This window comes from Nerophis ophidion, linkage group LG12, assembly GCF_033978795.1.
Source record: "Nerophis ophidion isolate RoL-2023_Sa linkage group LG12, RoL_Noph_v1.0, whole genome shotgun sequence".
NCBI classification, from domain to species: Eukaryota; Metazoa; Chordata; class Actinopteri; order Syngnathiformes; family Syngnathidae; genus Nerophis; species Nerophis ophidion.
Window position 1 is genome coordinate 1,370,247 of NC_084622.1, and position 15,753 is coordinate 1,385,999.

The 15,753-nt window shown below is 40.0% G+C and overlaps 1 pseudogene; it reads right to left on the bottom strand.

Annotated features, from left to right (window-relative positions):
• Positions 1 to 15,753, bottom strand: part of LOC133562870 (pleckstrin homology domain-containing family A member 5-like) — a 344,567-nt pseudogene that overhangs the window by 326,897 nt on the left and 1,917 nt on the right.

Sequence of the window (15,753 nt, forward strand, 5' to 3'; positions counted from 1 at the left end):
TGCGTGGGTTCCCTCCAGGTACTCCAGCTTCCTCCCACTTCCAAAGACATTCACCTGGGGATAGGTTGATTGGCAACACTAAATTGGCCCAAGTGTGTGAATGTGAGTGTGAACATTGTCTGTCTATCCGTAATTGCCCTGCGATGAGGTGGCGACTTGTCGAGGGTGTTCCCCGCCTTCCGCCTCATTGTAGCTGAGATAGGCGCCAGCGCCCCCCGCGACTCCAAAGGGGAATAAGCGGTACAAAATGGATGGATGGATGGGTTGCCCCAGGAGATTTTCGAGAGGGGCACTGAAATTTGTGAGTCTCCTGGTAAAATCTTGAGGGTTGGCAAGTATGACTGGGAGACACGACTGCACTGTACTTCTCCCTACGTCCGTGTACCACTCAGTACAGCTGCGGTTTAAAAAGTCATACATTTAACTTTTTCAAACAGATACCGATAATATTACATTATAAAATATTTATCGGCCGATAATTTGATTGATTGATTGATACTTTTATTAGTAGATTGCACAGTACAGTACATATTCTGTACAATTGACCACTAAGGGACGGCGTGGCGCAGTGGGAGAGTGGCCGTGCGAAAACCGAGGGTCACTGGTTCAAATCCCACCTAGTACCAACCTCGTCACGTCCGTTGTGTCCTGAGCAAGACACTTCACCCTTGCTCCTGATGGGTGCTGGTTGGCGCCTTGCATGGCAGCTCCCTCCATCAGTGTGTGAATGTGTGTGTGAATGGGTAAATGTGGAAGTAGTGTCAAAAGCGCTTTGAGTACCTTGAAGGTAGAAAAGCGCTATACAAGTACAACCCATTTATTTATTTATTTAAATGGTAACACCTCAATAAGTTTTTCAACTTGTTTAAGTCAGGATCCACGTCCACGTTAATCAATTCATGGTACAAATATATACTATAGTATACAGTCATCACACAAGTTAATCATCATAGTATATACATTGAATTATTTACATTATTTACAATCCGGGTGATGGGATGAGGAGCTTTGGTTGATATCAGAACTTCGGTCATCAACAATTGCATCAACAGAGAAATGCGGACATTGAAACAGTGTAGGTCTTATTTAGCAGGATATGTACAGCCAGCAGAGAACATAGTGAGTTCAGATAGCATAAGAACAAGTATATACATTAGAAGTACATTTGAGTTGTTTATAATCCGGGGAGATGGGATGTGAATGGAGGAGGGTATTAGTAAAGTGTTGAAGTTGCCTGGAGGTGTTGTTTTAGAGCGGTTTTGAAGGAATATAGAGATGCACTTACTTTTATACCTGTTGGGAGTGCATTCCACATTGATGTGGCATAGAAAGAGAATGAGTTAAGACCTTTGTTAGATCGAAATCTGGGTTTAACGTGGTTTGTGGAGCTCCCCCTGGTGTTGTGGTTATGGCGGTCATTTACGTTAAGGAAGTAGTTGGACATGTACTTCGGTATCAAGGAGGTGTAGCGGATTTTATAGACTAGGCTCAGTGCAAGTTGTTTTACTCTGTCAGCAGTCCGATCTTATCGGACATCTATAGTGAAATTGCATGGTATAGACACATTCTAGCTGTGTCCCGCAAATTTGACTGTGCTAAGTGAACCAAAACGTCAACACAATTTAGCATTCTTGCTATCAAGCTAGCAGCGGATATTCCTCCCGAGTGCAGAACCACTTCTAAGTCAGTAATCCTCGCCTCCATTCTTTAGACAGCAAGCTGGCAAATAGACTATGTTTATTACTACTAGTATGATCACTGGAGGACGAGGGTTAGCTCAACTCAACATGCTGCACTACCCCCGCTCCCGGCAATGTGTGTGTGTGCCTTCTGGGCTACCGTAGGTATTGCACAAGAAGCAGCGTGGTTACCTGGTGGCTAGCTACTAAGTTGTGTTGCCGCTAAAATGCAGGTAGAAGAAAAAGAATCCGAGCAGCTTAAAGAAGAAATACAACCGCCTCCGCGGACTTTGAAAGCAAACGTTTGGAGACACTTTGGATTTTACCGTGGCAAAAAAAGGGCTTGACATGACTCAGACTTTGCAACGCTAAGATGTCTAGCATTAAAAGATTACAGTTGGTACAAAATGCGGCTGCTAGACTTTTGACAAGAACAAGAAGGTTTGATCACATTACTCCTGTACTGTATATACCTTTATATACATATATACATACATATATACCTATACTGTATATACTTTTATATACATATATACATACGTATATACCTATACTGTATATACCTTTATATACATATATACATACATATATACCTATACTGTATATACCTTTATATACATATATACATACATATATACCTATACTGGCTCACCTGCACTGGCTTCCTGTGCACTTAAGATGTGACTTTAAGGTTTTACTACTTACGTATAAAATACTACACGGTCTAGCTCCATCCTATCTTGCCGATTGTATTGTACCATATGTCCCGGCAAGAAATCTGCGTTCAAAAGACTCCGGCTTATTAGTGATTCCTAGAGCCCCAAAAAAAGTCTGCGGGCTATAGAGCGTTTTCCGTTCGGGCTCCAGTACTCTGGAATGCCCTCCCGGTAACAGTTGGAGATGCTACCTCAGTAGAAGCATTTAAGTCTCACCTTAAAACTCATCTGTATACTCTAGCCTTTAAATAGACCTCCGTTTTAGACCAGTTGATCTGCCGCTTCTTTTCTTTTTTCTCCTATGTCCCCCCCTCCCTTGTGGAGGGGGTCCGGTCCAATGACCATGGATGAAGTACTGGCTGTCCAGAGTCGAGACCCAGGATGGACCGCTCATCGGGACCCAGGATGGACCGCTCGCCTGTGTATCGGTTGGGGACATCTCTACGCTGCTGATCCACCTCCGCTTGGGATGGTTTCCTGTGGACAGGACTCTCGCTCCTGTCTTGGATCCGCTTTGAACTGAACTCTCGCGGCTGTGTTGGAGCTACTATGGATTGAACTTTCACAGTATCATGTTAGACCCGCTCGACATCCATTGCTTTCGGTCCCCTAGAGGGGGGGGGGGGGGGGGGGGGTTGCCCACATCTGAGGTCCTCTCCAAGGTTTCTCAGTCAGCATTGTCACTGGCGTCCCACTGGATGTGAATTCTCCCTGCCCACTGGGTGTGAGTTTTCTTTGCCCTTTTGTGGGTTCTTCCGAGGATGTTGTAGTCGTAATGATTTGTGCAGTCGTTTGAGACATTTGTGATTTGGGGCTATATAAATAAACATTGATTGATTGATTGATTGATTGATAAAGTTAAATATTTTGGGAATTCTTCAAATCCCCGCGCTCACTTGGACAGACACCACCCTAGAGTCATCAAAGGAAACAGATCATCCACTAACAACACCGGCAGCTGCTCAACGCACACTTCATCAGCTCACAAAATGACCACCCAGGTCTGAACGGGCAAAGAAGATAACCAGATCCATCACTCGTTTAATTGCAAAAGACCTGCGACCATACAGCGCAGTGGAGAGAGAAGGCTTCAGGTTCATGATCAAAACCATTGAGCCACGGTATGACATCCCACCACGCTCGGTTTTTACAGACAATGTTGTACCTTCACTTTACAGAGAGACAAAGTGACTGACTAAAGCTAGCAGAGTAGCTCTTACCTGTGATCACTGGACCTCTGCGACCACAGAGTCATACGCCACATTCACCGGGCACTACATCACAGATCAATGGCAGCTCCAGTCTCAAGTCTTGCAAACTGGGGTGATGCATGAAAGCCATAATGCTGATAACGTGACTGAAACATTTCACTCGGTCTCAAAGGAATGGAGGCTGACGTTTGGGCAAGTTCCGGCAGCTAGCCTAGCCTACCAATAGTATTTTATTGATGTTACAGTCACAGGAGTTGTGTAGACACATAGAATCATCATACTGCTGTGATTATATGCATCAAGTGTTCATTCAAGGCTAAGACAAAATATCGAGATATATATCGTGTATCGCGATATGGCCTAAAAATATCGAGATATCAAAAATAGGCCATATCGCCCAGCCCTAGTTCTATATCATTTATATGCCAAATAATATATTGTGATATATAATGTTATCACAGGAGGCTTGCGGAATAGATTTTGAGGCCATACTGCAGAATCCTCATGTCGACGATGCCAATGCTGTTTTTCAAAAAAAGGTAGAGTAAAGGTCTGGCTCTCACTGACTGATAAAAGTCATAAAACACTCGGCCGCCATTCAGCTTGACTGCCAGACAGTCTGCCACATGGAGCTGCTCAAATTCATGAGGAAGTCAAAGCAGGAGAGGAAATTCATGGGGGCACACAGACACCCTTGCAGCCTCTGATATGCAAAGTCATCCGCCAAATTTTATCTTGATTTTAAATTATAAAAAATAAAACAAGTGCACTTTGTGTGTACAATAAGTGGGGAAATGCCAAATGGCACGTATTCTCAATAATGGTAACTTCTGAAAGATCCAGAAACTTTCTGAACAACTGCTGCCAAAGTTAGTGTTGTATTAAAATTAGGGATGCACCGAAATGAAAATTTGTGGCTGAAGCCGAATAAAATTTAAACGCTTGGCCGAATACCGAATAATGAATGAAGTTTTTCACAATTTTTTAAATATTGCATGGCCTAAAATAAATAGACATGTTTTTCAAATAAAGTCATTTTTTATTGAATATTGACTTTTTTTTTTAATATTCCAGTAGCCTTTGCTTTTCAAAAAAAGCACAAAGTTTTTCATTTATATTAGGCCTTCAAACCAAACATGCTTTCCAAAAAAAAAATAAAGTGCATTAAAGTGGATAAACCCACAACAAATGAATTATTGTCCTTTTGGCAAAAGTCTGCTTAGCCACAGTAGATATGCTAATAATGTAAACAGAAGTCTCAAGTAAATCTCAATTAAGTGTGTGGTTGTAACCTCATACACTTATACAGGTAGCCTACACAACAGGCTAATAATGTAAACAGAGGCCCCACTAAATCTCAATAAGTGTGTGCTTGTAACCTCATACACTTATACAGGTACACAACATATCCCAACGTCACTGCACGTTGGTTGATTGCGTCACCGCGTCAAAAAATTGCGTCACACGCCACTATTCGGCCTTGTTTTTAACTCATTCCGCCGAAGGTCGAATGTGGCTTTTTTTGCCATATTCGGCCGAATATATTCGGTTACCGATTAATCGGTGCATCTCTAATTAAAATAATACTGCCTGGAGGAGTTGTACCATCTTCAATGGTACAACTTCTTTAGACAGCAAGCTGGATAAGTCTGCCTTTTGCAACTTGGAGTCAAGTAGAAGTAGAGCAATTCAACAATATCAATGCTCAATAAATGTGTGAATTGAACATGAAATAATATGTTGCTTTTGCAAATATGATGCATTATTAATATTTACAAAAGTGATTTGTGTTTCACCAAGTCTTAACTCATTTGGATGGTTTGACATTTAATTAAAGAAGAGCCTCGAGTTGTAGGTCAAGCGGCGATGCTCTGTTGGGACGATGCAGTGACTTTAAAAATAACTTAATGATTTACTGTCGTTAAAAGTTTTAATATGGGCTGAACAGGGAGAGCCTTTCTGTAAGAGGAGGAAGAAATGAAAGAGCCAGCTCTTACATAACACTGATGCACGTCACACACACACAAACGTTTGCATAGGGTTTTGCAGGTTTTTGAAAAAAAAATACTGGAATGACACCTGATTATAACCATGTACTTATACATCTAAGTCTTCAAGTAGCGCAAAACTGAACATAAAGCTTTTCAAAATTGTAATGAGAATCAGAACAGAAGCTCATTATTAATCCCCCGGGGGGAAATTGAGATTTTCAGCACAATCCCATTCAAGATCAGACAAATATTTCAGGGAGACAGAAAAAGGATCGCTGACAATCTGCCAACGTCCGGCGCCCCTAACAAAAAAAAAGGTGAGTAACGGATAAACGTTGGGGAGAGGGCAAGGGAAGAGTAAAAAAAATATTCTGTCAAAGGCTGGACTCCAGGGAGGGGGTCCAGACTGAGGCCAAGGGAAAAAACTAGGGCTGGGCAACGATTAAAAATTTTAATCAAAGTTAATCGCACTACTTGTCCGATTAATCGCGATTAACTGCATTGTATACGCAAAGCCCAATAATGAATTCAAAAGTAGTGTGTAGTGCACCTTTATTGGAATATTCTCCCACATGAACAAAAGCGCCAAAACATTTGTTGTGCAAACACAATTTAAATCAGTCCTTGTTAAACAGTAGCAGTTAAATAGCATATTTTATGAAAATCAACTCCAAAAATGTAAATACAAACATTTAAGCTTATTGCCACTGCCAGGGTATTTAAGTTATCCTGTTTGTTATGGAAAATAAATATAATCTACATACAAATCTCTGAGCCACAATCATAACATCTGAACAGGCAATTTCTGAGGTAACAGCAGAAACATTTTTTTTATCAGGGATCTTATGTTTAAAAAACCTATATTATAGGTAGTGGGCTGTTTTAGGGAATTTTTGATCAAATTATCCGTAGTAGCAATATTAATAATGTTGTGTTTATTCTGCGTAGTGCACTTAAAATAATTATGACCATATCTAGGAATTGATATGATGGGAATTTTCCGATTGTTTGCTTGGTGCTTTGATAAACTGAAGGCATCATATACATGGTACTATATTGTGATGTTATGAGCCAGGGAAAAAAAGAACTACCCTACCCAGCATGCAACAGGAGTGACGAGCATGCGCGGTAGCCCGGTATAGGTTGTGTCGCCATGACGGCATCTTGTATGTTGTGATATGCACGCTCTGAAAGTAAACGTTAAGAACTCAGCCAACACTCCTGGTCTGCATTATTCATAAATAGACAGACAACACATATACCCCGCTGCTTCACAGGCCGCTGGATGTAGCCGGCAAAGTATTCCCATGCTAGCTAGCCGGTCTAGCAAGCACGCCTCATTCAGTCCAAAACGGCCCGATCTATCCACATCCAGAATTGTCTGGCGGTCGTAAGTGATCCCGGAGTGACCACGCTGTAAGCCAGCCATGAAATTTGCAGAATTGTCCGGTATTTTTGCCAAATGTTCCATCTTTACCAAGAGCCCCGCGACGCCGAGCGACGCCATCTTGTTAAGAAAAGGCGTTAACAAAATAAAAGCATGTAAACAACATACGCAAATGTGCGATAAAATAATTGTCGGTGTTAATAGATTGATGAGTTAACTCATAATTAACGCATTAATTTGCTCACCCCTAGAAAAAACATATCCATAGCACATAAACAAGTTACATAGAATCAACAAAACTTGCAACAGATGCAAATGCTTCAAGCTGACACAAACTAGAGACATATTTTTCCATCTATTTCAAGGCAGACAGGAGAAATAAAAAAAGGAAGAAGGAAAGAAAGAAACAACTAATAGAGCCCAACTCCTTCAATTGGCTCATTCAATCAATAAAATCTACAGCACACTATGCAGAGGTGTGCCATGTACTTGCACATTGTGCAATGTTCCTACAGGTGTAATCATTAACTTTTGACACCCCGGCCATGTAAAGATATGAGGTGTAAAGGTTTCAAACTCCCAACCAGGAAGAATCCTTTTAAAAAGGCGTACACAAAGGGTGCATGTTTTTGAATCCTACGACACTTGTAATCATGTCATGCTTGCGTGGGAAATTATGTCTGGGATGCATCACTCACTTAATGAAGCATCGTGCGCCCTCAAACGTGTATCCTTCTTCCCATCCAGTGGGTAGATCTGGGAAAGGGAGACAAGCAATGAGCATGTTTTAGTCCTTGATCAAGCATAAATATGTCAAACATTCTTCTGTCTGCTTTGTATTGATGCGTTTTACTTTTTTTTTTTTTTTACGACATCATGGCCGCAATAGTGAATACAAAATACAAAAACCCAAAACCAGTGAAGTTGGCACGTTGTGTAAATGGTAAATAAAAACAGAATACAATGATCTGCGAATACTTTTCAACTTATATTTAATTGAATAGGCTGCAAAGACAAGATATTTAATGTTCCAACTGAGAAACTTTTTTTGTGTGTGCAAATAATCATTAACTTTTGAATTTAATGGCAGCAACACATTGCAACATATTTGGCAGAGGGTAATTTTAACCACTGTGTTACATGGCCTTTCCTTTTAACAACACTCAGTAAATGTTTGGGAACTGAGGAGACACATTTTTGAAGCTTTTCAGGTGGAATTCTTTCCCATTCTTGCTTGATGTACAGCTTAAGTTGTTCAACAGTCCGGGGTCTCCGTTGCCGTATTTGACGCTCCACACATTTTCAACGGGACACAGGTCTGGACTACAGGCAGACCAGTCTAGTACCAGCACTCTTTTACTACAAAGCCACGCTTTTGTATTAAACAAACCCCAAAACCAGTGAAGTTGGCACATTGCGTAAATGGTAAATAAAAACAGAATACAATTATTTGTGAATCCTTTTCAACTTATATTGAATTGAATAGACTGCAAAGACAAGATATTTAATGTTTGAACTGAGAAAACTTAATTTTGTTCAATAATCATTAACTTATAATTTAATGGCAGCAACACATTGCAAAACAGTTGTCACAGGGGCATTTTTACCACTGTGTTACATGGCCTTTCCTTTTAACAACACTCAGTAAACCTTTGGGAACTGAGGAGATATTTTTGAAGCTTTTCAGGTGGAATTCTTTCCCATTATTGCTTGATATACGGCAGGGGTGTCCAAAGTGCGGCCCGCGGGTTATTTTTTAACGGCCTCATGGCACATTTTAAGAATTCAATTGGAAAAAATAAAAAACATAAAAAGTGATATAAAAGAGCAAACAGGTGAAATGTAACAAGAAATTGTTGCAATGCTTACTCTTATAACACAAAGCTGCCATGCAGGCTGTTTCTTTCTATAAAAAATAATAATGAATCAAAATCAATGTCATTTTTAATTATTGACCTATTCAAGGCTCCGATTACATCACATTAAATATTCCACTTTGAAATATTTTTGGGGGAAAATGTTGCATATTCTGTGTTTTGCCATATAAAAAAACTGAGCTGTTTTTTTTTCTAAAAGAAGGGCCTAAAACATACAAACAAATAACGTAAACAACAATAAAACGTAAAATTGACGGATATATCTGAAGTTGATCTCGAGATTATTGTGCTAAAAGTAAAAAAAATATATAATTTATTTTTTAACACTTTAATGAGTAGGACACTCTTGGATCCCCAATTATTTTTGTGTGATTTGTTTTTAAGTGTCATTGCTCAAAAAATAATAATGAATCAAAATCCAAAATTAAGGCTCCAATTATTATATAATCTCAAATATTCCACCTAAAAAAGTTATTGGGTGAAAATATTGCATTTTTTGTGTTTTTTCCTTCTTTTTTTTTTCCTAATGTTGATCTAGAGATTTAAAACTTGAACAATAATTAAGATAGTAATACTGAATAATGACACTTTTTATTTATTTTTTGACCAAAACCCTTTGGGGTCCCTGGGATCATAACTGAGTGGAGGCCTAAATGTATATTTTTTATACATATATTGCATTGTTTTTTAAAATAAAAAATATGAAAATGGCCCCCACTTGCTTTGATTTTTCAGTGTGCGGCCCTCAGTGGAAAAAGTTTGGACACCCCTGATGTACGGCTTACGTGGTTCAAAAGTCTGGGGTCTCCGTTGTGGTATTTTAGGCTTCATAATGAACACAAATTTTTAATTGGGAGACAAGTCTGGACTACAGGCAGGCCAGTCCAGTACCCGCACACTTTAACTATGAAGCAACGCGTGGCTTGGCATTGTCTTGCTGAAATAAGCAGGGGCGTCCATTATAAAGTTGCTTGGATGACAACATATGTTGCTCCAAAACCTGCATGTACCTTTCAGCATTAATGGTGCCTTCACAGATGTGTAAGTTACCCATGCCTTGGGCACTAATACACCCCCATACCATCACACATGCTGGCTTTTGAACTTAGCACCTATAACAATCCAGATGATTCCTTTCCTCTTTGGTCCGGAGAACACAACCTCCACAGTTTCCAAAAACAATTTGAAATGTGGACTCGTCAGACCACTAAAGACTTTTCCACTTTGCATCAGTCCATCTTAGATGATCTTGAGTTGGTGGTCTGCATTGTAACTCGATTTCTTAACATGCGCACCTGGTCTGACAGATCATTCAAATACACAGCAGGAGAGATCTGTGTTGTCAGGTTATTTAGCGTGAACTTGGACCACTCTTTTTGGTTCGATACAGAGGAGTACTGAATTCCCACGTTGTGCGCATTCGAAGTGAATGACAGGAAGTGTTTATTGCGTCAATAATTTACTCCATGATAATATAAATGTGGTCACAAAATTCAGCGAAGTCGGAATATTATTAATAAGTCGAAGAATTACAGTCAAAGCAAATAAACAGTTAACTGCCTTCTAAATCATTTTTTAGAATTATTAGATTACTTTAAACATGAAATAGCCCTTATATATTCAGAATTACATTCATTTAACCCAATATAGTTGCTGGGAGTGGGTTCTACTGTCGATTACAAAGAGTAGCTATTTTGAAGAAACTAGAATAAATTACATGTTTTCGGTTATTTCACATTTTTATTTAAGTACACAACTCAATCAATCAATCAATCAATGTTTATTTATATAGCCCTAAATCACAAATGTCTCAAAGGACTGCACAAACCATTACGACTACGACATCCTCGGAAGAACCACAAAGTGTTCATTCATAGTTTTGATGCCTTCAGTGACAATAGTCATGACAATAAAGAAAAAGCATTGAATGAGAAGGCGTGTCCAAACTTTTGGCCTGTACTGTATATCGAGCTAACGTCGATTTTAAAGGTAGTTTATCAATTGTATCGCCACCACAAAATAAAACATTGACTTTAAGAAGAGCAGACTTTATATGAAGTTGTCTTAGAGGTGTCCGAGTCTACATTTACATATTTTCCTCATTTTCTTGTGCGGAGCTTGAATGACATACTCTGAAAAAGTTTTTCTATGAGCGTGTAACCCTAATAAAGCTGAGAGAGTGGAGCATGTTCAGAATTTTTGACCCAGATACGCTGGAGTACGCGATCCAGACGCTGAAAACGGGGCCAACAGACAACAAGCCTAAACGAAAGCACGGCAGAGGGAGAGGAGCCGACTATAGACAAGGACGCATGATTAGCAAAGGAAGGCTTACTCTTGCAATTATATGACTGGCAAATGTTCAGTCTCTGGAAAATATGATGGATGAACTTAAACGCATTATGAAGCGTAAAATACGACAGCAGAGACCTCAGACTGCTGAACGACTGAAGCTCTACGTAAAACAAGAATGGGAAAGAATTCCACTTTCAAAGCTTCAACAATTAGTTTCCTCAGTTCCCAAACATTTATTGAGTGTTGTTAAAAGAAAAGGTGATGTAACACAGTGGTGAGCATGCCCTTTCCCAACTACTTTGGCACGTGTTGCAGCCACGAAATTCTAAGTTAATTATTATTTGCAAAAAAAATAAAGTTTATGAGTTTGAACATCAAATATGTTGTCTTTGTAGCATATTCAACTGAATATGGGTTGGAGAGGATTTGCAAATCATTGTATTCTGTTTATATTTACATCTAACACAATTTTCCCAACCATTTATATATCATAAATAAAGTACTATGTAATTTAGTGTTGCCAATCAACCTATCCCCAGGTGCATGTAAATAATATGAATGAAAATAAATATCCGGACGCTGCTGAAATTACCTTGGGTGATTTTAACCACTGTAATTGCTAATTCCCTTATAACAGGGATGTCAAAGTCAAATACATCAGAGAGCCAAAAAAAACTAATTTGCTAAAAGCCAAAGACCGAACTGGTTCAATGTTTATTAAAACACATTAAAATTATTGCACATCACCGTTTGAACCAAGACCTAACACAGTGTACTGGATTTTATTTAATGATTACCGTATTTTGCAGACAGTAAGGCACAATTTAAATATTTTTTGTCTCAAAACTCGACTGTTCACTTTATAACCCGGTGCACATTATATACGGAATAAGTTTGGTTGAGCTTACCCACCTCAAAGCAATTTTATTTGGTACATAGTGTAAAGATAAGTGTGACCAGTAGATGGCAATCAGACATAAGAGATAAGTGTAGGCTGCACCATTTCATGTGCTTCAACATACAAGTATTATTATGGTGTGTGTGTGTGTGTGTGTGTGTGTGTGTGTGTGTGTGTGTGTGTGTGTGTGTGTGTGTGTGTGTGTATTAAGTAAGACATTATCTGACGTTTTTTTTTTTGCAATATTATGCAAAACCAATTTTTCTTACCTTCTGGTACCTACTGATCTATATTTGTGACCTGCATAAATCCTGAAAAATTGCGCGCTTTGTAGTCCGTGCCGACTCCGTAGTCAATAAGCTTCTTCTTATTCTCTATGTTCTTGTTATGGGACATTCATCCTCCGCTGTTGCCATTTCTAATATAAAGTAGCGTAAAGTTCTTACTTATGTCTGTCAGTAAACTCGCTATGAAAGCGCTAAAACATACCGGTGTAGTGAGTTTACATTATTCACCCTGGGAACTTTAGTTATTAGAGTTCCGAACGGTATTTCACGGGACACATTTCCAGTGTTGTCGTCTTCGGATTAAAAGATGCTGCTCTGTTACTAATTGAAGTAAAGTCTGAATGTCATTAAAACAGTTAGCTCCATTTTTTGACACTTCTTCCACTCCCGTCCTTGCACGCTACACCGCTACAACAAAGATGACGGGGAGAAGTTGCTGTCCAAGGTGAGCCATGTAAATAAGACCGCCCACAAAACGACGCATCCTGAAGCTACTGTCAGAAAGCGACTTGAAGATGATCTGTAAAACATCATCTATGCATCATTTTGAACAAAGGACCACCATTACATGTTATGTAGACCACAAGATAGTGTTTTACATTTACAAAAAAAATTATAATAATATGACTTCTTTAATGCGCCCTATAATCCTTATAAATGAAATAAGATCAAAAATAGACCATTGATCAGCAGTGCGCCTTATGATCCGGAAAATACGGTAATCAACTATCATCCTGGGGGTCAGAGATAAACCATTTGCGAGCCGGATCTGGCACGCAGGCCTTGACTTTGACACATAGGCCTTATAAGAAATAACCGGAATACAGTACAATCCAGTACTTATTTCACAGTCAAACCGCCTGAATGTTTGGCTACAAAGCTACTGAATTGATTTAAACTCCCTGAAATGGATCATATTGTTCTACAAAAAAAATATCATCCCTGGATCATATTAGCAACCACAAATTCTGAAACGTTTTTTTAAAATGCATTGTTACACCCCTAGGCACTGACATGAAGTGCAAATGAATCACCAAAATAAGGACACCTTGCAGCACACATTGAAGCTCATTCCTGCGACACTGCCTGCAGTGGCAGAGAAAGCTGCTGTGTAGCCACAATCATTTACCGGCAAACAACAGCACTTTCATTGTAGTATTCCAGCTAAGTAATTGTGTCTCTGGTCGCCGAGGTCGGACAAGGAAACATCATAGACAAGTGTCCCGCCACCACTAGTACAGTGTTTTTCAACCTTTTTTGAGCCAAGGCACATTGTTTGTGTTGAAAAAATGCAGAGGCACACCACCAGCAGAAATTATTGAAAAACGAAAATCAATTGACAGTAAAAAGTCGTCGTCGCAATTGTTGGATATGACTTTATACTAGGGATCTCCGACACGTGGCCCGCGAGACCTTATTTTGCGGCCCCCACCTTAATAATAGTTTAATGTTAGTTCAGCCCGCAAGTTTTATATGAATGGCGCTTGACAGCGTTGTGTTATTTGGGTCCAAAAGGGCTCTTTCAACGTTCTGGGTTGCCTACCCCTGCATTAGTGGAAAAGCAGCAAATGAGCGAAAGCGACAGAGACGTTGCCATGGAGACAAGGGTTTTCTTACGTGCCTGGCGCACTTTGGACACCCATTGGGTTGAGTCTTTCCTTGCCCTGATGTGGGAACTGAGCAAAGGATGTCGTGCAACCCTTTGAGACACTCCTGATTTAGGGCTATATAAGCAATTGATGGATTGATGAAACTGCACAGGAAAACACCAACAAAACAGGAAGTGCCACCAAAATAACAGCGTAAGACAATAACTAAAAGCACTACACGCAGGAAAACAACAACAAACTAAAAAAAAAAAAAACCTGGTGGAGTTAAAAAAAAATTTTACGTTCCTGCTGGTGGCGTGCCTCCGTATTTTTTCAATAAAAAAAATGTACACTTATGTAGACAGCTAATTAAAGGCCTACTGAAAGCCACTACTAGCGACCACGCAGTCTGATAGTTTATATATCAATGATGAAATATTAACATTGCAACACATGCCAATACGGCCGCTTTAGTTTACTAAATTGCAATTTTAAATGGTGCGCGGCTGTATCATGCGTGTGCGCTACGTCACACATTGTAGAGGACACACCGTTTACAGCTATAAGTCATCTCTTTTCATCGCATAATTCTACAGTATTCTGGACATCTGTGTTGCTGAATCTTTTGCAATTTGTTCAATTAATAATGGAGACGTCAAAGAAGAAAGCTGTAGGTGGGAAGTGGTGTATTGCGGCTGCCTTTAGCAACACAAACACAGCCGGTGTTTCCTTGTTTACATTCCTGAAAGTTGGCGGTGAAGCTTTACTATGGAACAGAGCGGTCAAGCGAACTTGGTTCCCTACCACATGTCAACCGGCAGGTTTTGGTGGTAAAATGGAGGTAATTAGTCGGCTCTTAATGTAGACATGAGCGGAGAGCTTGCATCGTTCCTCCTGCACTGTCAAAGAGGCAGCTGCAGACTCTCTTGCCTCCTTCCTCCGGCTGCCCCTGACTGTCGGATGCTTCCACCGTAGAGAAAGCATCGGCTACCTTCGCCTCGTCGAGAAACGTGGCTTCCCTCGGAGACACTGGTGGTCACCACACCCCTCCGACTTTCAGGTTGTACAGGTACGACCATATAATCTCACTAAAACACTAGTAACACAATAAGCAGATAAGGGATTTTCCAGAATGATCCTAGTCTTGGCTTGGACATGGATTGTTTCTTCGATGCAGATGAGGATCAACACGGGCGAGGCGTGGATGTGAGTACATGGTTTATTAAATAAACAAACACTGTAATCAAAAATAATCAAACTAAGGGCGCTCACAAGGAGGTATAAAACTTGGCTACATAATATAAACAGGAAACAAAAACACTTGCTCGATTGGCATGAATGAACTATGAACATACAAAACAAAAATAGCACTGTGGCATAAATACATAAACTTACTCGGCATGAAACTGTGGGCGAGGACGTGGAGGTTTGGACAGCATGGGTAGGGTGCGTGCGAGTGTGAGAAGATCCCAGGACGAAGACAAGAAAAAGAGTGACTTAAATAGTTCTGATCATTAGTGAAAACAGGTGTGAGGCTGAGAACAGGGACGTGACAGGTGAAAACTAATGAGGTTGGCATGGAAGCAAACAAAACCAGGATGTGCAAAACGTGACTGAATGTCCTAAATCAAAAACATTACATGACGAAACCAAACATGTGACACCTAGTAAATGTGTCTAATAACATCCGAATCGCTCCCAATGCCCTCGTCTTTTTGTTTCTTCTAGTCCTTCACTCTCACTTTCCTCTTCCCCCAAACTTTCATTCTTGCTCAAATTAATGGGGAAATTTGTCGCTTTCTCGGTCCAAATCGCTCTCGCCG